This window comes from Marmota flaviventris, chromosome 7 (genome assembly GCF_047511675.1).
Source record: "Marmota flaviventris isolate mMarFla1 chromosome 7, mMarFla1.hap1, whole genome shotgun sequence".
Taxonomy (NCBI): Eukaryota; Metazoa; Chordata; class Mammalia; order Rodentia; family Sciuridae; genus Marmota; species Marmota flaviventris.
Window position 1 is genome coordinate 128974007 of NC_092504.1, and position 22892 is coordinate 128996898.

A 22892-nucleotide genomic window follows, 5' to 3' on the forward strand; every position below is an offset into this window, starting at 1 on the left:
CACACATGCTAGGCAAGTGCTCTACCACTGAGCCCCAGCCCCAGCCTCCTGTATGTACTTGTAGTGATGTCTCTTTTTGACTCCTTACGTTCTAGCATGTATCCTTTTTCACTTGATCTTTCTAGCTTTGTCAATTTTATTGCTCTTCTTAAAGAAACAAGTTTAGTTAAAGTCTTGTTTTTTTTTAATATGGTTTTTCTGTTTTCAGTTTCATCAATTTCCATTTTAGTCTTTCTTCCTTCGGCTTACTTTGCATTTACTTTGCCTTTCTTTTTTTAGTTTCTTAAAATAGAAGTTTAGTTATTGATTTGAGATCTTTCATCCTTCCAATTTAGGAATTTAAAGCTATAAATTTTCCTCCAGACACTGGGTTGGTTTTATAACAAATTCTGATATGCTTTTTAACAGTTTCTTCCAGTTCAAAATACTTTCTAGTTCCTTTGTGATTTCATCTTTGACTGTGAATTATTTAAAAATGTGAGTTATTTAAAAATTTCCAAACATTTGGGGATTCCCCATATTTTATTCTGTTGTTGATTTCTGGCTTAATTTTCTTATTTTATAGCAAACTATGGAACCAGCATAGGTGTCCATCAACAGATGAATGAATAAAGAAAAATGTATATATACACAATGGAGTTTTACTCAGCCATAAAGAAAAATGAAATTATGGCATTTGCAGGACCATTATGATAAGCAAAATAAGTCAAACTCAGAAGGCCAAGGATCCTGTATTTTCTCTCATGTGTAGAAGCTAGAGAGGAAAAAGGAAAAAAGTGAGGGCAGATCTCAAGGTAATCAAAAGGAGATCTGTAGAGCAATAGGAGGTGGGGAGGGAGGTGGGAAGTGCTGGCCAAATCAAATTGTTATGTCGTGTCCGTCTATGAATATGAAATAACAAATCCCATCATTATATACAACAATAATGCACCAATAAAAATTTTAAGCTGAGTGTGGTGGCACATGCCTGTGATCACAGCTTGGGAATGAGGATGAGAGTTCAAAGCCAGCCTCAGCAGAAGTGAAGCACTAAGCAACTCAGTGAGACCCTGTCTCTAAATAAAATACAAAATAGGGCTGGGGATGTGGCACAGTGGTTGAGTACCCCTGAGTTCAATCCCTGGCACCCCCTTTCCCCCAAAAAATCAGGGAAAACCACTTTCTTCTTTGAAATTTAACTATCTAAAAATAAAATGTCAATATCTATGGAACTTTAAATTTGTAATACACTTGTAGCAATGTCAAAGATTCTTATAACAACTTTAACTAAAACAGATTCTTCTAAAATCAAGGGTAGCTTCCTCATACTGAGAATTAAAACTCCAAATTGTTTTAACTTCTAAACTTCCTGATAACTTCTTTTTCTGCACTCCTCATACTGATTGTAAAGGCTGCCTATGAACACATTCCTGATTAACAGAGCCTAGCTAAAATCTACATATGTATATTTCCTGCCTTTTGTCCCATTTGGCCTCCTCCTGTAAAACCTTTCCTGGCCCTTCAGTTTTTCTGAAGATGGAAATTTGAAACAAAAATTTCTTCTCTCTTCCTTCAAAGCTACCTTTGAGTAAAACCTATTTTGCTGCCAGTTTGACTCTGAATCTTTGTGGAAGCAGGATGGGTGGTAGAACATAGTCTATTCCCCACTTGATGTAGTAGTTTCACATAGTAACATAACCAGTTTATGTGAGTATTATAAAATTATATTTCCATCTGTTTATGATTATGGGTCAAAATGAACAGATAATATCATGTGGTTGTATGATGACTGATTTTCTAAATATGTTGGTAATAAATACTGTTTTCCTTTTACACTATTAAAAACAGTGACATCACCAGTCGTGGTGGTATACACCTGTAATCCCAGTAACCAGAGACTAAGGCAGGAGGATCACAGTTGGAGGCCAGCCTCAGTTTAGCAAGATCTTGTTTCAAAATGAAAAAGGGCTGAGGATGTAGAGTGCTTGTTTTTCAAAATGAAAAAGGGTTTGGGGATGTAGAGTGCTTGTCTGTTATGTGTGGGACCCTGGGTTAGATCCCCAGCACTGCAGACAAACAAATAACAACAACAAAAAAAAATCCCAAACACCCCCAAACAAAAAATCCAGTGAAGTTATTTTTTGTGTGATATAACTAATAGTAATATAAAATACCTTCACATTTGACTGTGGAATACAGTCTTTCAGAGCTTTATGTGAGGATTAGGATGTAGCTTATCGATAAAATGCTTGCCTTATGGGCTCAGAGCCCTGGGTTTGATCCCCAACAGCAAAAAAGAAAAGTAAAAAACAAAGTACAAAAAAGCTTTAATGTAAATGAATTTTTTGAAGATAAATACAAATTACGTTTCCAGAGTATCACTATTGGTTATTTTTAAAAATATTTTTTTTAGTTGTAGTTGGACATAATATCTTTATTTTATTTATTTATTTTTATATGGTACTGAGTATTGAACCCAGTACCTTGCATGCGCCAGGCATGTACTCCACTGCCGAGCCCCAGCCCCAGCCCCACTATTGGTTATTTTTAAAAACGTTTTTTTAAAGAATTTTCAATGTATCTTTATCTAATTATTTTTATATGGTGCTGAAAATCAAGCCCAGTACCTCACCCATGTTAGGGAAGTACTCTTACTGAGCCACTACCCCAGCCTCCAATTTTTTATTGATGAACAGTAACCTCCAGTGTTTCTCATTATGTCATATATTATGTATCATGTTCAGTTTGCCCTAGTATGTAGAAGCCAGATATTTTTGAAATAAGCTATATATGTCAAATCAACCGAGATATACCATAATTTGAAGGCCATTTAAAAATTACTCCAATTCTTTGTTAATATCTTACCATGGCTGTAACTTTCTTCAGTCTTCCTTATCACTGTCATCAACTAATCTTTAGGTCTTGAAGTCTTTATCATACTGAATAGTAATACCGTGGGGACTCTATACTATAATAATTATGGTAGCTATGAAGTGGTTTCTATTTTCCTCTTTCTTCAAGTGAGTCTGACATCTAGAGAAGTTTAATAACTTGCTGTTCTGAGGAGTTAACATCGTAGGCTGAGGTGGCCATCCTTAGAAAAACGTTGGCTCTTGGCCGGCCTATGGGAACTTGCTCTCACAGTGCTCCCCAAGCCTGTATACAATATGTTATGATGGACACCAGCTTTCCTTCTGGGGGTCTGGAATTTTGGTATGTGCTAGGCAGAGGGTACCTGTGTGACCAGTCCACCACAAAACCTTAGATGCTGAGTCCCCAGTGGATTTCCCTGGACATAAACATGGCAAACATGTTGCTGCATTTTTGTTGCTAAGGGAGTAAGCTCTGTGTGACCTCTTATGGTAAGGAGAGATTCCTCCAGATTTCACTTGTTCTTTTCTGCTTATGACCTGCTAATTATTTTCCTTATAGCTGTGAGTACAACTATATGCTGAATTCTTTTAGTTCTAGAAAATCTCCACATATAGAGGAGACCCTGACATACCTAGATGAAGGGAGATTCTGCCCTACTGAAGCTGAAGATTGGAGTGTCAGCATCTGTGGAAGAAGAGTCCCAGGTGCATTTCTTCACTCATTCATTCACTCATACATTTTACATACATCATCCATTCTATATATGTAAGTGGCTGTGTTCTGGGCTGTTTGGAGGAAGCCTGAGCCTCAGCTTAATTAGGTAAAGGGAGATACTGGTGTAAGTAGTTGAGGCTTCAAACTGGGAAACTAGGTGCAGGCTTCCCCCTAGTTTCTACTGCTGGTATCCTTTTTACTTAGCATTACAAAAACGTTTGGTTTGGTTTCTGGTAGTTCTTTTATTTGAAAGGTGGACGAATTTGAATTAGGATACCAGGCTTATTTGAGAATCTTTGTTTCTTGTTAGTAGAGGATTTCAGGCCAACATTCTTTCTAAAAACCATACAAACTCTTTAAGAGGACAACAAGAAAGACAATTGCTAATGATACTAATCCCCCCACCCCAGGCCTATACAATTTGTGGAACAGAATTTGTGAGCTAGGTAATTCACTAATAAGCAGGATACCGTTTTATTTTTTGGACAGGGAAGAAGAATTCATATACCTACATAGATAAGATATATATAAATTTTCACTTAACATATCTCAAGACTTCCAATCTGTTTCTGTTATAAGTTAGGAGAGATCTCCCAGGGTGGGCGGGAAGAAGTTTGGTATGATTCTTTTACAGTTATAATCAAAAACCAAAACAACCCCTCCCTCACAGTTGTTAGCACTCACCTAACATTCATGAGGCCTAGTGTTCAAGCCTAAGTACTGGAAAAGGAAAAAAACACCAAAACCAAAAAAAGCAACATCTTGCATAATCATGAGGCAGAAAAAGCAGTGTGGGTTGAAATTTTCTCACTTGCCTGCTGGTTGACCTTGAGCAAGTTACTTAAACCTCCTGTGTCTCAGTTTCTCTGCATGTAAACAGGAATATCCTTTTTTTGTAGGATTATGTAGATTAAATGGAGTATTACATATGAGTTTAGAATAATGCTTAGCACAGAGTAGGTGCTCTGTGAATTTTAGCTATACATTGTTTGGAAGAAGAAATAACACTCTTTTTTTAAAAAATATTTTTTAATATTTATTTTTCAGTTTTTGGTGGACACAACATCTTTATTTTATTTTATGTGGTGCTGAGGATGGAACCCAGCACCCCACGCATGCCAGGCAAGCGCATTACCGCTTGAGCCACATCTCCAGCCCAGAAATAACACTCTAAACTATTTATTCACTTTCCTCTAGGATCAATTCACCCTAATGGATTCATATCCTGTCAAACCAGAATATTAACAGGATTTGTATAAAGGACAGTTCTTTGTACTGCTTTTTAAAATCATCAAAGTGAAGAAGTTGGCAAATGTTAAAATTGCCTGCACTGGGGGTTTCAGAATGATGGTTGCTGAACTTCAGTTTATCCCTCTGTAAAAAAGAAAGTTTCTCTAAGTTTGCTTTGTTAGACAAAACCTAACTAGATTTAGATTTTCTTTCTTTATTTTTGGATACCAGGGATTGAACCCAAGGGCACTTAACCACTGAGCTACATCACCAGCACTTTTTATTTATTTTATTATTTTTTAAAATTTTGAAACAGCCTTGCTAAACTGCTGAAGTTGGCCTTGAACTTGTGATCCTCCTGCCTCAGCTTCCCAAGCTGCCTAAATCATAGTATCCACCACATGCTCTGCTAGGTCTTCTTATGACTGGGAATCTGCCATACTTCTGATCACTTCTAGTTCCACCCTTGGGTAGGGGAATTGCTTGACTACCTCAAGCTAGTTGAACTAGTTGAAAGCAAGTCTTCATAAAGTCTTGTGTGTCTTTTTTTTTTTTTTTTTTTGAATGAACAAGAGGCTATCGGTACCTGGCTTGAGACTTTTCAAACATATGAGCAATGTTCAGGGCATAAATTTTGACTCTGATTGTTACTTTTCCCCAAACCTAAACTTCTGCATCTGTGTCCTTATGTCTAGTTCTCACTTGATTTGAAAATTTGCTTATTCAGATAATTTAAATAGCTAAATACATCTGTTTCCACAACTTAATATTTCTTACAAAGAGTTCATAGAGTAAGATATTCATAAATTGAGGGCAATGAATTGGTATTAAGAACTGTGTGGCTTACCTTACCCCTCAAGATAGGTTGGATGTTAAAATGTGCTTAATGGGGTCCATTTGTCTATGTACTTGTTCTGACCCTTAGTGTTGCTGCCTTAGAATCTGAGCATATGTGAAATGGCAACAGAGCAATTAAGAGGATGAAAATATTCATTCAAAGGGTATAGCTAAGCAGCAATATCACTTTTAGCTCCCTGGTGACTGGGTAGCCAGGTCAGGTCGATTGGGTTTTCTTGTCTCTGTGCTCATCAAGTCTTTAAATAGCTGACATCTGATTATTTGAAAAATGTTTACTCGTATATTTTTTGTGATACTGGGGGTGAAACCCAGGGGTGTTCTACCACTATGTCCTCAGGATACCCCCCTCCCCCACCTTTTAAAATTTTGAGACAGGGTTGCTGAGACTGGCCTTGAACTTGTGATTTCTGCCTCAGCCTCCTGAATAACTAGGGATTTCAAATGTGTACCACTGCACATGGTTTAGAGTATTTTTAGGTGATACTTCCCTGTTAGAGTTTCATCATCGTAAAACAGGTTGAACAAGTCAGTATAGATTAGGTTGTATCTGGGAATGTGGCAAGTCAAGTTCAGGTTGAAGATTTCTAGAAAAGCCAAAACATGCCTGGTAAGGAAAACATCAAGATATCGTAAACAGAATTTAGATCACAAATGAGTATAACTTCTCTTTCGTTGGTTGTACATGAAGTAAAGTTACACAAGTTATGTAATCATATATGCACGTAGGGTAATAATGTCCTACTCTTTCTATCATTCCTACCCCTATGCCCTTTCCTTCCCTTCACTCCCCTTTTCTAGTCCAAAATACCTCTATTCTCCCTGCCCCCTTATTGTGAGTTAGCCTCTGCCTATCAGAGAAAACATTTGGCCTTTGGTTCTTTGGGATTAGTTTATTTACTTAGCATAATATTCTCCAGTTCCATCCACTTACCGGCAAATGCCACAATTTCATGCTTCTTTAAGGCTAAGTAATATTCCATTGTGTGAATATGCCACAGTTTCTGTATCCACTCATCTGTTGAAGGGTACCTAGGTTGGTTCCATAATTTAGCTGTTGTGAATTGGGCTGCTGTAAACATTGATGTGGCTGCATCACTGTGGTATGCTATTTTTAAGTCCTTTGGGTATAAATCGAAGAGTGATAGACTGGGTCAAGTGGTGATTCCATTCCAAGTTTTCTTAGGAATCTCCATACTGCTTTCTAATAGTGGTTGCACCAATTTGCAGTCCTACCAGCAATGTATAAGTAAGTATACCTTTTGCCTTGCATCCTCGCCAACATTTATTATTGTTTGTATTCTTGATGATTACATCAGAAATTATTTATATTTACTTCCTGGCTGTGGTGTGTGTGTGTTTGCTTGCATGTGTGTATGCCATGTACACATGGGTGTGTATACTATATTCATGAAAATTATGATTAAGAATACATATCTTAATTGTATGGCCTAGTGTCAGGGCCACGAGTAAATGAAGATTTTAGGATATTGTTGGCCATGATATGGGACTCTCAAAATTTGTAAAAATGTTTATGATTGGCAGTTATATATATATCACTTAGTTTTCCACTTAGCCTCTCTAGTCTGTTTTTTTTTTCCTGCAAAATTAGCTCTAAGGTGTCTTCCAGATTAAAAGAGCTTTCCTGCAATTTTCCTTATCCTGTCCATGTATAGCATCCAATTTTAAATGTCTTAATTAATCACTAATCTCTGAAATATGTCCCAGGAGATGAAATCTTACTGGCAAAATTGTTTATCTCAATTCTGAAGTATGGGCCCCAACTTTTCTAAACTATGTAGTCCTTCAACTTTTCTCAAAATGATCACATTGACATTTGTGAAAGGAAATTCTTTTTCTTTAAAAGATTCATTAATACTTTCTGGCCTTTTCAAATGTGCTAATTTTCTCTTAAAATTGTTAGAATGAACATTTCAGTTTCACATGAGGAGCAATTAAGTTACATTGATATATCTGTATATCTATATTTATATATGTATGTATGTAAATATATTTGTGTGTTTGGCGGGGGGTTACTGGGAATTAATCCAGGGCTTCCTGTGTGCTAGGCAAATGTTCTCCCACTAGTCACATACCTAGCCCTATGTCACTGTGTGTGTGTGTGTGTGTGTGTATTAAAAAAATGTATACACACATATACTCTTTACTGCTGAGCTATATCCCCAGCACCAGCCCCCCTTTAAAAAAAAAATTGAGACAGTGTCTCACTAAGTTGCCCAGGCTGGCCTTGCTTAGCTTCCCGAGTAGCTAGGATTATAGGCTGTATCCCAGCTATATCGTTATATGCTTATCTGAAGCTTTATCATTATCATATATTTCTATGTTGTCCCTATGCCAGTGTCTTATTCTGTATTATGAAAAAATTAATAAATTTCATTCATTCATGCTCATAATGTCATACCTGGCACTTTAAAGAATGAAAAGAGCTAAATACATCTACTTCTTAAAGAGTTATTTTACAGTCTTATAATGGATAAGGAAATTGAAGTTTAAAGAGTTTTTGTCCAAGATCACACAGAGGTAAAGCTCAAATATTTATTGAACTCCTGTTGTGTTCTGGGAATACAGTGGCCAACAGATTTTTAACTCTTATATTATACTAGCTCTTTATAAGTACAGTAAAAATAGTCTATGTAATAAGGAGATAATTATATCAATTTAAAAGGGCCATTGTAAGGATGGAATGATAATGTATAAAAATGCTTGAGTGATCTGGGTGCGGTGGTGCACATCTGTAATCCCAGCAACTTGAGTGGCTGAGACAGGAGGATCCCAAGTTGAAGGCCTGACTTAGCAATTGAAACCCTAAGTAGTTTAGCTATTTCAGAAACACAAAAAGAGTTGGGAATGTGGCTCAGTGGTGGGGTTCAATCTCCAGTACTCAAAAAAAAAAAAAAAAAAAAGTTTATTGAAGTTTAATTCAGATGTAGTAAAATTCACCTTTACATTTCTGAGTTTGACAAATTTCTATCATTGTGCATAACTACCACCATCAACATAAGAACATTTCCTTTATTCCAGAAAGTTTGCTTATGTCCTTTTGAGATTAGAGTCTTCCCACTGATCTTGTTTTCGTAGTTTTAGCTTTTCTTGAATGTCATATAAATGGAGTTAGACTACTTTCTGATCTATTAGGTTGTGAAAATATATTTGCTGTCCAGGTAAGAGAACTTACTCACTTGCTGATACAGCTTTCTCACAAATTAGGAATTGTATTAAGAAGTAATTAAAAAAATATTATCACAACTTGTTGGAAAATTGTAAAAAAAGAGTTTGTCAAATGATTAGTAAAGAGTACTCAACTTTCACAGTTAAAAAGAACCAATTCAAGTAAGCATCTTTCACACTTTGGATTGGAAATTAATAAATCAATACAGATTTTTAACCTTTTGGACCCCAGAAGTACAAAATTGGATGAATCATAATCCTTGACTATGATACACTTGAAAAATGAGCCTGAACATTAGTCTGTTTTTGATGATATAATTTACCATGAAAAATGGAACCTTGACAAAAACTCACATGTTTACTCATATGAGTCTTAATAGAATCTATTTAAAAATCCTTAATAGAATTTTAGTTATGTGTATTTCTTTTAGGAGTTCCTTTGCCTTCCTCTGTTATTTTTTTGGAAGAGGCATACAGATAACTTCCCCCATTCTCTTTCAGTTTGTTTTGATTTCTGTTACTGTAAATTAAAAAAACAAGTTGGTGCAGTCAGACTCATTAATCTTTTTTTTGGTGTGTGTTTTTAATATTTGTTTTAGTTGTTGATGGACCTTTATTTTATTAATTTTTATATGGTGCTGAGGATCAAACCCAGTGCCTCACACATGCTCCGCAAGTGCTCTACCACTGAGCTACAGCCCCAGGCCAGACTTAGTAATCTTTTGCTTTTTGCTTTCCCTAGCTGTGAGTTCATTTTTTCTATCCATTCATCTATTGAAGGGCACCTAGGTTGGTCCCACAGTTTAGCTATTGTGAATTGTGCTGCTATAAACATTGATGTGGCTGTGTCCCTGTAGTATGCTGTTTTTAAGTCCTTTGGGGATAGACCAAGGAGAGGGTTAGCTGGGTCAAATAGTGGTTCCATTCCCAATTTTCCAAGAAATCTCCATACTGCTTTCCATATTGGCTGCATCAATTTGCAGTCCCACCAGTACTGTATGAGTGTACCTTTTTCCCCACATCCTCGCCAACACTTACTGTTGTTTGTATGCATAATAGCTGCCATTCTGACTAAAGCGAGATGAAATCTTCGAGTGATTTTGATTTGCATTTCTCTAATTGCTGGTGATGCCGAACATTTTTTCATGTACTTGTTGATTGATTGTGTGTGCATCATCTTTTGAGAAGTGTTTCTTCAGGTCTTTGGCCCATTTATTGATTGGGTTATTTGTTTTTTATTATTTGTATTCTTGATTACTGCCATTCTCAGTGGTGTGAGATGAAATCTGTGTGGTTTTGATTTGCATTTCCTTTATTGCTAATGATGTGAATATTTTTTCATGTATTTATTGGCCATTTGTATTTCTTCTTTTGAGAAGCATCTGTTTAATTCATTTGCCCACTTGTTAATTTATTTTATTTTTTTAATTTGTTTTTTTGGTGTAATTTTTTTTAGTTCTTTATATATTCTAGCTATTAATCCTCTGTCAGAAGAGTAACTAGCAAAAATTTTCTTCCATTCTGTGGGCTCTCTCTTCATATTCCTAATTATTTCCTTCCTTGATATACTTTATTTATTGAAGGGTATGATAGTTCATTGATTTATTTATTTAAATCTTCTTAGTTGAGGATGGACACAATACCTTTAATTAGTTTATTTTTTTATGTGGTGCTGAGGCTCAAACCTAATGCCTCATGCATGCCAGGCAAGTGCTCTACTACTGAGCCACAACCCTAGCCCCAGTTTATTTGTAAAAACTGTACCACACTGATCATGATGACCATCATACACGTGATAAATGCTTTTCTTTATTAACATTGCTGTATTTTTGTATACTGAAATGTTTTAATAGGACCAAGAATGTTAAGAAAATAAAGATCTTAGATGAAAATGGACACTAATGATTCTGGTGTTCTAAGCCACAGAATTAACTTAAACCTCCTATGAATCAGAGGCATTATGTTATTTAGTTATGAAGAACAAAAGTTCTCTTAGAAGTAGGAAGCATGAGCTGGAGTTGTAGTTCAGTGGTAGAACGCTACCACGTATGAGACACTGAATTAGATCCTCAGCATCAAATAAAAACATTTATTTTTATCTACAACTAAAAAAAATTAAAAGAAGTAGGCAGTATGGATTTATACTTTTATACTTTAAGCTTTATTTTTTTGTTTTAATAATTTAAGCTATGTCCTTGGCTAAGCATAATCATACAAAGATACTCTAGAAAATTTCCATACTACCATTGTACAAGTTTAGTTGCATAAACTGTAATTCATGTCTAGATTACTTATAAAACGTAATATCATGTACATGCTGTGTAAATAGTTGTAATACTATATTGTTTAGAGATTTTCAATCTGGAGTTGAATCCAAGTAGGTGGAACTTGTGGATATGGAGGGCTGACTGTGATTCTGTTTATAGGAAATGGCCAGAACAGGCAAATATCTAGAAATTGAAAGTAGACATAGTCAGGAACTCAGGGTTGGGCCAGGATAGGGAGTAACTGTTAATGGACATGGGATAATTTAGGGGTGGGGGAGTGCTGAAAATGTTCTAAAATTATTATGTGGTAATGATAGTACAACTTTGTGAATAAACTAAAAACCACTGAATTTTACACTCTCCATGGGTGAACTTTGTGGTATTTGAATTATATATCAATAAAGCTGTTAAAAGGAAAAAATGCATATATAGTGGTGTTTGATATTGCCAAATTCTCATCTAGGAATGTTACATTAATTTGCATTCCCACCAGCAATGTACAAGTGTGTCTTATTTCCCACAGTTTTGCGATAGAATGTTATTTTAATTTTCACATTCTTATTTTAATTTTCATTTCAGTGTGAATTTGAACATCTTTTTGTATTTTTTTGGGGGGGGGTGTCCACAGGGGATGGAACCCAAGGCCTCACATATGCAAGACAAGTACTTTATATTGAGATATCCTGGACCTTTAATTTTTTAAAAAAAATTAATTTGAAGACAGGGTCTCACTGCAACCAGGCTGGTTTTCAAAATCCTTCTCTGCCTGAGCCTCTGCCCATTAAACAACAGCTTCTCATTCCTTCCTCCCCTGAGCTTTGGCAACCACCATTATACATGGGTGTGTCTGATTTTTACTACTCCAAGTACCTCATATAAGTGGAACCATAAAGCATTTGTCCTTTTGGCAACTGGCTTATTTCATTTAACATAAATGTCCTCAAGTTTTAAGCCTGTTGTAGGATATTGCAGGATTTCCTTTCTTTTCAAGGCTGAATCATATGCCCATGTATGGATATATACTATACCATGTGCTGCTTATCCATTCACCTGTTGATGGACATTTGAGTTGTTTCAGGTTTTAGATACTATGAATAATGTTGCTGTGATCATGGATGTATAGGTATCTCTTTGAGACCCTGCTTTCTGTTCTTTTGGTTGTACATTCAGCAGTGGAATTGATGGATCATATGACAATTCTGTTTTAAAAAAAAATTTTTGTAGTTGTAGATGGATGCCTTTATTTTATTTTTATGTGGTGCTAAGTATCGAACCCAGTGCCTCACACATGCTAGGCAAGTCCTCTAATACTGAGCCCCAGCCCCAGCCCAACAATTCTATTTTTAACTTTTTGAAGAACCACCATACTGTTTTCCTCCACAGATATACCATTTTATATTACTACTGATAGTACCTAAGGTATCCAGTTTCTCCACATCCTTTCCAACCTTTGTTATTTTCTGTATTTTTGATGCTGTGTGGATGGTATCTCATTGTAGTTTGACTCCCATTTTCCTAAAGATTAGTGATGCTTGTAGGCTGTTTGGTTATCTTCTTTGGAAAGATGTGTTCAAGTTATTTGATCTTTTTTTTTGGTACCAGGAATTGAGGGACACTCAACCACTGAGCCACATCCCCAGGACCTTTTTATACTTTTTTTAGAGACAAGAGTTTCCCCAAGTTGCTTAGGGCCTAAGTTGCTGAGGCTGGCTTTGAACTTGGGATCCTCCTGCCTCAGCCTCCCAGGATGCTGCGATTACAGGCATGCAGCCACCACACCTGGCTTCTTTGTCTGTTTTTGAATTGGGTTTTGTTGGTGGTGGTTGTTGAATTTTAGTTCTCTATTTTGGATATAAATTGCTTATCAGATATATGATTTGCAAACATTTCTCCCATTGTGTGTATTTCCTTTTTAATCTGTGGATAGTGTTTCCCCTCTCTCTCTCTTTTTTTTTTTTGATACTGGGGATTGACCCCAGCCGTGTTTTACCACTGAGCCTCATCCTCAGCCCTTTTTATTTTTATTATTTATTTATTTGTGGTGCGGAGGTTTGAAACCAGGGCCTTAAGCATGCAAGGCAAGCACTTTACCAACTTAGTTTTATGTCCAGTCCCTTTATATTTTTTTGAGACAGGATCTTACTAAGGTGCCTAGAGCCTCACTGAATTGCTGAGGATGTTCTCAACTTGGGATACTCTGGTCTCAGCCTCCTGAGTTGCTGGGATTACAGGCATGTGCCACAGTGCCTGGCTGACTGTGGATAGTGTCTATTGATATTCAAAATTTAAAATTTTTATGAAATTTAATTTTTTAAAAAATGTTAATTGTAGATGGACACAATATACCTTTATTTTATTTATTTTTATATGATGCTGAGGATCAAACCCAGTGCCTCACACATGCTAGGCAAGCGTTCTGCTACTGAGCTACAGCCCCAAAATTTAATTTGTCTATTTTTTCTTTTGTTGCCTGTGCTTTTAGGGTCATATCTAAGAAATTATTTTCAAATTCAGAATTGTGAAGTTTTGCCCTTTAAATGTTTTACTGTTTTAAATTTTACACTTAGATCCTTGATATATTTTTGCTTTAGTTTTTGCATATGCTATTAGGGAAGGATCCGTCTTTGGTTTTTTGCACATGGATGTCTAGTTTTCTGAGTACCATTGTTAAAAAAGAAAAGATGGTACTTTTCTTATTGGGTGGTCTTGGCATACTTGTCAGCCATTTTTTAACTTTTTGAGGCATTATCTCTGGGCACTGTGATCTTTGTCACTGGTCTATATGTCTGTCCTTATGTCCAAACCATTCTATTTTGATGACTACAGCTGTGTAGTAAGGAAGTGTGAACCCTTTGGCTTTGTTCTTTTTCAAGATTGTTTTGGCTCTGTGGTGTTTCTTGAGATTTCCTTTGAATGGTAGGATGGGTTTTACATTTCTTTTTTCATTTTTAATAATGCATTATAATTATATATATAGTGGGATTCATCATGTCATAGTCATATATACACTTAACATAAATTATCAGTCACATTCCTCTTTACTTTCCCTTTCCTTTTCTTCCCTCCCCCAGTCTGCTTGCTCTACCCTATTGATCCCCCTTCTATTTCTGCAAAAAAGATTACTGTAATTTTGATAGGGATTGTATTGAATTCATGGATCACTTTGTGTAATATTGATATCTTTACAATATTTTCTTTTAGTCCATAAAAGACTAAATTTTATGGATTGTATTTCTATTTATTTATGTCTTTAATTTATTTCAGCAATGTTTACTGTTTGCATTGCATAAATATTTCACTTCTTTACCTCATAGTATATTCTTTTTTGTTCGTCTTATAAATAGATGTTTCTTGTAATTTTCTTTCAGATTCTTTGTTGTTATTATATAGAAATACAATTGATAACGTTTTTTAAAAAAAAATTCTGCTTGTTTTATTTTACTTCTTTTTTTTTTTTGGGGGGGGTACAAGGATTGAACCAAGGGGCACTGAGCCACTGATCCACATTCCCAGCCTTTAAAAAAAAAAAAAAAAAAAAATATATATATATATATATATATATTTTTTTTTTTTGTATTTTGAGACAGGGTATCTCTAAGTTACTTAGAGCCTTGCTAAGCTGCTAAGGCTGGGTTTGAATTTGTAGCCCTCCAGCCTCAGCTTCCTGAGCTGATGGGATTACAGGTATACATATGATACCGGGTAATCCTGCTACTTTACTGAATTCATTTCTTAGTTCTAATATTTTTTTATTACTTGTTCTAGTTGTTTTGCATAATCTTTATGCTTTTGTACCTATGAAATCATATTTTCAAACGGATAATTTTACTTTCTCCTTTCCAATTTAGATGCCTTTCATTCTTTTTCTTGCTTAATTGCTTTGACAAATACATCTAGTACTTTGTTGACCACAGGTGGCAAAAGTGGGTATCCTTGCTTGTTCCTGATCTTAGAGCAAAAGCTTTCTGTCTTTTAAGACTAAGAATGATGTTCTTAGAGCAAAAGCTTTCTGTCTTTTAAGACTAAGAATGATGTTCACTATGGATTTTTCATGTGTAGATTTTATTATGTTTAGGTAAACTATTCTTAGTTTGTTGAGTATTTTTATCTTGAGAAAGTATTGAGTTTGTCATCTGCTTCCTCTTTGTTCTGTTAATGTGGTGAATCACATTAATTGATGAAAAAAATTTATTTTAGTTGTAGATGGACCTGTATTTTTTATTTGTTTATTTTTATGTGGTGCCAGGGATTGAACCCAGTGCCTCACACATGCTAGGTAAGTGCTTTACCACTGAACCACAACCCTGGCCCCACATTAATTGATTTTTGTGTGTTGAATAATCCTTGCCTTCTAGGAATAAATCTCACTTGGTTATGGTGTATAAACCTTTGGTTGTTTAAGGGTGTGTTGTTTAATTTCCACAGTTTACTGAATTTTCCACTTTCACTTCTGTCAGATTCATTTCTAATTTCATCCTGTTGTTATCAGAGAAACTTCATATGGTAGCTGTTCTTTTAAAAATATGTTGAGACTTAATATGTGGTCTAACATGTGGCCTGTACTTAAGAATTTCCCATGTGCACTTGAGAACAATGTGTATTCTGTTATTGGAAGGAGTGTTTTATATGTGATTTTCAAGTCTTGTTGTTTTAATGTATTATTTAGGTCATTTCTTATTTTATCTTATTGTTTTATCCATTTGAGAGGGGGCTATTTGAAATTTCCAACTATTATTGTAGAATTCTCTGTATCTCCCCTTCAGTTCTGTGTTTTGTTTTGTTTTTTTGTACTAGGAATTTAATCCAGGGGTACTTCACCACTGAGCCACTTCCCAGACCTTTTTAATATTTTGAGACAGGATCTTACTAAGTTGCTTAGGGCCTTGGTAGGTTGCTGAGGCTATTCTCTTGCTGAGATTACAGGCATGTGACACCTTACCTGGCCACTTCTATTTTTGTTTCATATATTTTTGGTGGTCTGTCATCCTGTCTAAATATTTATAATTGTTATGTTTTCTTGTAATATAGAACCTTTAATTAATGTTTAATGTCCTTTTCTTCTTTTTTTGAGGGGAGGGGATGACCAGGGCACTTCCCTAGAGACAGGGTCTCACTGAGTTGCTTAGGGCCTCACCCTTTCTGAAGCTAGCTTTGAACTTGCATTCCTCCTGTCTCAGCCTCCTGAGCCGCTGGGATTACAGGTGTGCACCACTGCTCCTGACTCTTGTTACATGTATTCTATAATGATTTTCTTTGAAGTTGCTATGGGAATTACATTGAGCACTAAATGCACTTGATTTGAATTTTTTTTTTTTTTTTAAATATTTTATTTACATTTTAGTTCTCGGCGGACACAACATCTTTGTTTGTATGTGGTGCTGAGGATCGAACCCGGGCCGCACGCATGCCAGGCGAGCGCGCTACCGCTTGAGCCACATCCCCAGCCCCTTGATTTGAATTTGTACACATTAAGTTCAATAACATAAAAATGATATACAGTTCTCGCCTCAGTTGTTAGTGTCACATGATTTCATCTTTATACATTGTGTGTCCAACATAAGCTAATAATTTATGTAGAAAATAGCCAGGTGTGTTGTGTATGCCTGTAATCCCAGCAACTTGGGAGGCTGAGGCAGGAGGATTACAAGTTCAAAGTTAGCCTCAGCAATTGAACCAGGATGTAACTTAACAAGACCCTGTCTCAAAATAAAAAGGGCTGGGTATGTGGATCAGTCATAAAGTACCCCTGGGTTTAATCCCTAGTACATTAAAAAAAAAAGTAGAAAATAAAGTGTGTAGTTTAAACCAAAGTTATAATAATGTTGGCTTTTAGACTAAATTTTTTTAAAGGTGTTAATATTTTAAATTATATAGGAAACAAAAAAGTAAATGCAAACCATCTTTACAGTAATACTTTTTATAATTGCCCATATATGTTTTTATTGAGATCCTTATTTCTTTTTATAGTTCTGAGTTACTGTCTAGTGTCATCTCATTTCACCTTGTTGGACGTCGTTAGCATTTCATGCAGTATAGGTCTGCTGGTAATTGACCCTTTGTTTCCCTGAGAATGTCTTAATTTCTTGTTCACTCTGTGTGTGTGTGTGTGTGAGTGAGTGAGTGAGTGATACACGCAGATGGAAACCAGAGCCTTCTGCATGCTGGCAAGTCGTCCAGTAGGCTATGTCCCTGGCCCTTTTCATTTTTTTTGAGACAGGGTTTCACTCAGTTGCCCAGGCTAGCCTAGAACTTGTGATCCTCTTGCCTTAGCCTCCCAAGTAGTTGAGTTTACAAGTGTGAGCCACCATGCCTAGCTCTTCCCCACTTTTGATGGCTTGTTTTGCTAAATATAGGATTTGTTGTTGGCTGTCCCCTACAACCTCCCCGCCCCGTCCCCTCCTTTTAGCTCTTTGAATATATTGGCCCATGTCTCCTGACATCCAGCGTTTCTGATGAGATGTTCTGCAGAGTATCCCCTGTATCTGACCAGTTGTTTCTCTCTTGCTGCCTTCAAAATTCTTTGTCTTTGGTTTCACTTACATCTTGATGTGGGTCTTCAGTTTGTTTTACTTGGAGTTTATAAGTTTCTTTATTTAAAATTTATTTTTATGTTGATGGACCTTTATTTTATTCATTTACTTATATGCAGTGCTGAGAATTGAACCCAGTGCCTCACACATGCTAGGCAAGTGCTGTACCACTGAGCCACAACCCCAGCCTAGAGTTCATGTTTCTTGTATGTTTGTCTTTCATCACATTTGGGAAACTAAGTTTTGTTTTGTTTTTTTTTGGGGGTGGGTACAGGGGATTAAGCTCAGGGACACTTGACTGCTGAACCACATCCCCAGCATAATTTATATTTTATTTAGAGACAGTCTCACTGAGTTGCTTAGCATCTTGTTTTGTTTTTTTAACTATATCTTTATGTGGTGCTGAAGATTGAACCCAGTACCTCACATGTGCAAGGTAGGTGCTCTACCACTGAGCCCCAGCCATAGCACCTTGCTTTTGCTGAGGCTGGCTTTGAACTTGTGATCCTCCTGCCTCTGCATCTTGAGCCGCTGGGATAACAGGCATGTGCCTCCATGCCTGGTACATTTGGGACGTTTTCAGCATTATTTCATCAAATATTCTCTCTCTTTCCCATTTCTCCTGCTGGGACTCACAGGACATATATATGTTGATCCACTTGATGGTATTCTGCAGGTCCCCTAAACTCTGGTCACTTTTCTTCTTCTTTGTTTCTATTCTTCAGACTCAATAACACCCAGTTTCTTGTCTTCAAATTCTGTGACTCTTCTGCCTGCTCAAATCTTTCTTTGGATTGCTCTAGTGAATTTCTCATTTCGGTTATGCATTTTAGCTCCAGAATTTACATTTGATTTCTGTTTAGTTTTGTTTGTCTCTGCTCATATTTACCCCCTTTCATATATCATTTTCTTGACTTTCTCCACATCTTCTTTTTCAATTTAATTTAATTTTTTTTTTTTATATTGGGGATTTAACCCAAGGGTGCTTATCCAATGAACCACACCCCCAGCCCTTTTTCTTATTTATTTATTTATGGTACTAGAGATTGAACTTAGGGGTGCTTAATCATTGAGCTACATTCCCAGTCCTTTCTTATATTTTATTGGAGACAGGGTCTGGCTGAGTTCCTTAGAGCCTCACTAAATTGATGAGACTGGCTTTAAACTTGGGATACACCTGCCTCAGCTTCTGAGCCACTGGGATTATAGGCTCCACATCCTCTTTTAGTTCTTTGAGAATTTTAAAGACAGTTGCTTTAAAGTCTTTGTCTAGTTGATCATTCATCAGGTGTTTTTTTCAGGGACAGTTTCTGCTGATTTTATGTTTGTCTCTTTGAATGGGCCAAGTTTTCCTGTTTCTTTTTGTGCCTTTTGAAAAACGGATAGTTGAATCTACTAATATGATAACTCTGAACTCAGGTTTTACTTATGTGTCACATTTTTTAGGAAGTCTTTCTCTGGCCACTGAATTTGAAATGGCAGACTTTCTCCCTGCTGAATGTTTCCTGTCCTTGTGGTTCATTTAGTTCCTTAACTTTTATCACCATCTATGAACTGTACATATTTTGCTTATTTTCTCTCCTCTAACTGAAATGTAAGATCCATAAGGAGAGGGTTTTTTTTTTTTCCTTTATTTGTTGCTGTACCCCTGGCAACTAAAATTGTCCTAGCTTCTGATATTGCTTAGTTATTATTTGTTAAAAAACTGAATTAATGAGTAGAGTGTTTGATTATCCTGGAATAGATGCTTAATATTTATTTATACTCAGTCTAATTTCACAAAGTAATAGAGATGAGAAATTTCCTAGTGGACAAATTAGAGCCCATGGGAATGGTTTAGATTGGAAGAGAGATTTGAGTGAAGTCATAGACATATATGTTATATCTTAGGAGTGTAAGGAGTCACAGTCATAAAGAATGCCGTTATGGCATTTGCAAGTGAATGTATGGAACTGGAGGCTATCATGCCAAGTGAAATAAGGCAATCCCCAAAAGTCAAAGGTCCAATGTTTTCTCTGATATGCAGAAACTAATCCAAGATAAGGGGTGGGGTAGGAAAATTTAAAAAAAGAGAGAGGAAATAAAAAAGAGGGGAGAGGGAATTTCATTAAAATAGAGGAATGATCAGTAGAGTAGACAATGGAGATTGAGGAAGAAGAAGGGGAAGGAAAGAAGGGGAAGGAACGGAGAAGAACAGAGCTTTTTGTATGTGCATGCATGGTTGTGGCATAGTGGATCCTTGCATCAGGTATATCCATAGGACACTAATTAAAAATAAACTGTAAGTGGTTGAAGAGGGATCAGTGAAGTAGAAGGAGGGGAGCTGAGGTGGGGAAGTGTGGAACAGCACATTAGGTTCCAGGCTATCGTAATTATGTCAAGGTGTATCCTGGTGTTGTGTCATAACTAAAAAGAATTAAAAAAAAAAAAAAAAAAAAGAGCCAGGTGTGGTGGTGCAAGTCTTTACCTAGTAGCTCAGTATGCTGAGGCAGGAGGATTACAGGTTCAAAGCCAGCCTCAGCAACTTTATGAGGCCCTTAGCAACTTAGTTGTCTCAAAAAGAGGTGAGGTATGGCTGTTTTTAGCCCAAGGTAAAACATCCCTGGGTTCCTGTCCCTGGTTACACCCACCCCTCCAAAAAGAAGGGGGGAAAAAAGGGTATAAGGAATCAGAAGATAAAAGAACAAGGGATGGGATTCTGGAAACACCTACATGTAACGGTTGACCAGGGAGCAGCACTGTCCTTAGACTTAGCATGTGGGAACTCTGTTGTTTAGAGATCCTTAGCAGGTCTTCCTCCAGTTACGTACCTCACCATAGCCTTAAGATGTTGAGGAGTCAAGGGACTAGTCTTATCTGGTCTCTTTCTTGGTCAAATTTTTAATTATTTGGATTCCAGAATTCTCTTCTTAGTATTCCTTCATAGGTACCTTCCCTAATTCTCTCCTCTGTCAACTGAACCACACAGTGTGTATGGTCTTCTCTAGGTCTAAGGGATGGCTAAGGAGCAGCTGTTAGCAGGCCTGTGACCGAAACCTTGGACATGTGGGGCTGGGATAACCACATGCTTGCATCTAAGGCCCCTGGTATGGAGTAGAACTGAAGGTGGAAGTGAAAAGGGACAGGGAAGGCTGCAGGCCAGGGGAGTCATTATGACTTCCCAGGCCCCTACAGAACTTGAGGGAGTCTGAGAATTCAAAATTAGAACTTGGTCATTCACGTTGTTATAGAATATGTTTGTCAAGATAGAAGGAAAGAATAATAATTTAGCAGCTTTTTAACTTGACCTATAACTTTAAAATATTTAGACATGGAATATAGGATTCCATTTATACTTTTGCCCCAAGCCCTTAAAAAGCAGGATTGGGCCTACAAAAGAAAATGAAAAGGAGCAGAAAGGAAAAAGTAAGTTCAAGATAAAAGTTTTAAGGAGGGAAAGATAAACAGTGTCAAATGCTTCATAGGCATCAAGTCTTATGAAAAAATGTTTCCATTGGACTAGAAAAGCAGAATTGAGTAAAAAGTTCAGTTGACTGGGGTTAGAATGCAAAAAGCTGATTTCTTTCTAGGACTTTATCTGAGGGTGGAAGAAACTAGAGCAGTAGTTGGAGCGGTAGGCAGGATATTCAAAGAGGACTTTTCTATTTTAAAAATGAGGGGGTCTTTTAAAATAAACATGTTGAACAAAAGGAGGCAGTGTTAAGTTAGAGGCTAAGGGAAAAGGGAATAATTGATGGGGCAAGGCTCAAGATTCACTGCATAGATTAACGGAAAGGAGGGGCTGTTTGAGGAGGTAGGTGTTTAGATGGTTATTGTTGCTAAGTCTGGGGAGTTAGGTTGCAGGAAGATGACTTAAGTGATGGTGGTATATCATTCATATTGGGTTTAGGAGCTTGTTTTCTTTATTTAAAGTTGGATTTCATGTTCCTAAGCAGCAGGAGTTATGCTTACAGCCATTATTGAAATCCTGCTGTTGATTGAAATGTAGCTCATAATATGGGGTGTGGGCTACATGTATGTTGGGTGTGTCCTTAATCACTTGCTATTTAGTGGTGACTTAAAATTTTAAATTTGATAAAAAATTTTGATTCTACTTAACCTAGAAATAATTTTTTTATCATGTTCAAATAAATGTCTGTCACCAAACTTTGGATATGATTTGTTTTAATAAATTTTTACTATCTAAATCATACTTATTTGGGCAAAATATTTTTTGGTAGGATTATATTAATACTCTCTTTTTTCCCCCTCCCACTAGTAGTTCAAAGAACTGCTGGTTCAGGTTTTAGCTCTTGCCAAGTTGTGAAAATAGTGAAGGATGCTTAGACTACTTAATATTCGAATTGTAAGTAATTTTATTTTTACTATTACTATGTATATATTTAAGAAAACAGATTTTGAAATAGTCATTACCTTATATAACAACAATAAATGTCAGTATGATGGGACTGGAATTTATTTAGATTTTCTTAAGATATAAGAAAACTTCCTGTTTCATTTTGTTTGTGAGATTAAAAAAGAAGTCTGATGGTATTGAATCATTCTGAGGTAGTGAGATGAAATTTCTTCTTTTTTTTTCAGATATTTAATTTTATTGTAAAAGTTTATGGAAATTCTTTATCAGTTTATTTACATATATATGATGCAGTAGTCAAGTTTCATGTAAAGGCATAATATTTATTAGGAATATATATTCTTTTCCATCTTAAGATGCTTGTTTTTTTCTACATTCTTTAATTTTGACATATTCTGTTTGGACTGTGTTTTCTGTATGAAAAGCTTAATATATACAAAATCAAATAAGAGTAACTTAGGAATAGTTTGTTGAATAATTGCAGATGATACACACGAACATTTATTTCTGCAAGAGGAAAAAAGCTTAAGAGGTTTGATAAAAGGTTGCTTGAAACAATTTGTTATGTTTTACTTTTAACTGTTAGCAAAACATTACCCCCCCCCAAAATAATAAAATAATAACAAAGGCATTCCAAATGTTTTCCCTTTTTTGGGGGGGCGGGTACCAGAGATTGAACCTGGAGGACTCCGACCACTGAGCCACATACCCAGCCCTATTTTTTATTTTATTTAAAGACAGGATCTCACTGAGTTGCTTAGCGCCTCACTTTTGGTGAGGCTGGCTTTAAATTCTTGATCTCCTGCCTCAGCCTCTCAAGCCTCTGTGATTACTCTCGATCCTCCTGCCTCAGCCTCCCAAGCCTCTGTGATTACAGGCGTGTGCCACCATGCCTAGCTT

At 36.3% G+C, this 22892-nt stretch overlaps 1 protein-coding gene across 7 annotated transcripts in view; it reads left to right on the top strand.

Moving 5' to 3' along the window:
* Positions 1-22892, top strand: part of Elf2 (E74 like ETS transcription factor 2) — a 99428-nt gene that overhangs the window by 7337 nt on the left and 69199 nt on the right. For 5 of the 7 annotated variants that reach the window (XM_027926616.2, XM_071614663.1, XM_027926615.2 and 2 more), the window contains exon 2: positions 21897-21983. The gene's annotated coding sequence lies outside the window, so the exon portion shown is untranslated. Of the gene's footprint in view, positions 1-20494; positions 21044-21896; positions 21984-22892 lie in introns of those variants that run through there. The other 2 variants (XM_071614660.1, XM_071614661.1) reach the window with 2 other exon arrangements.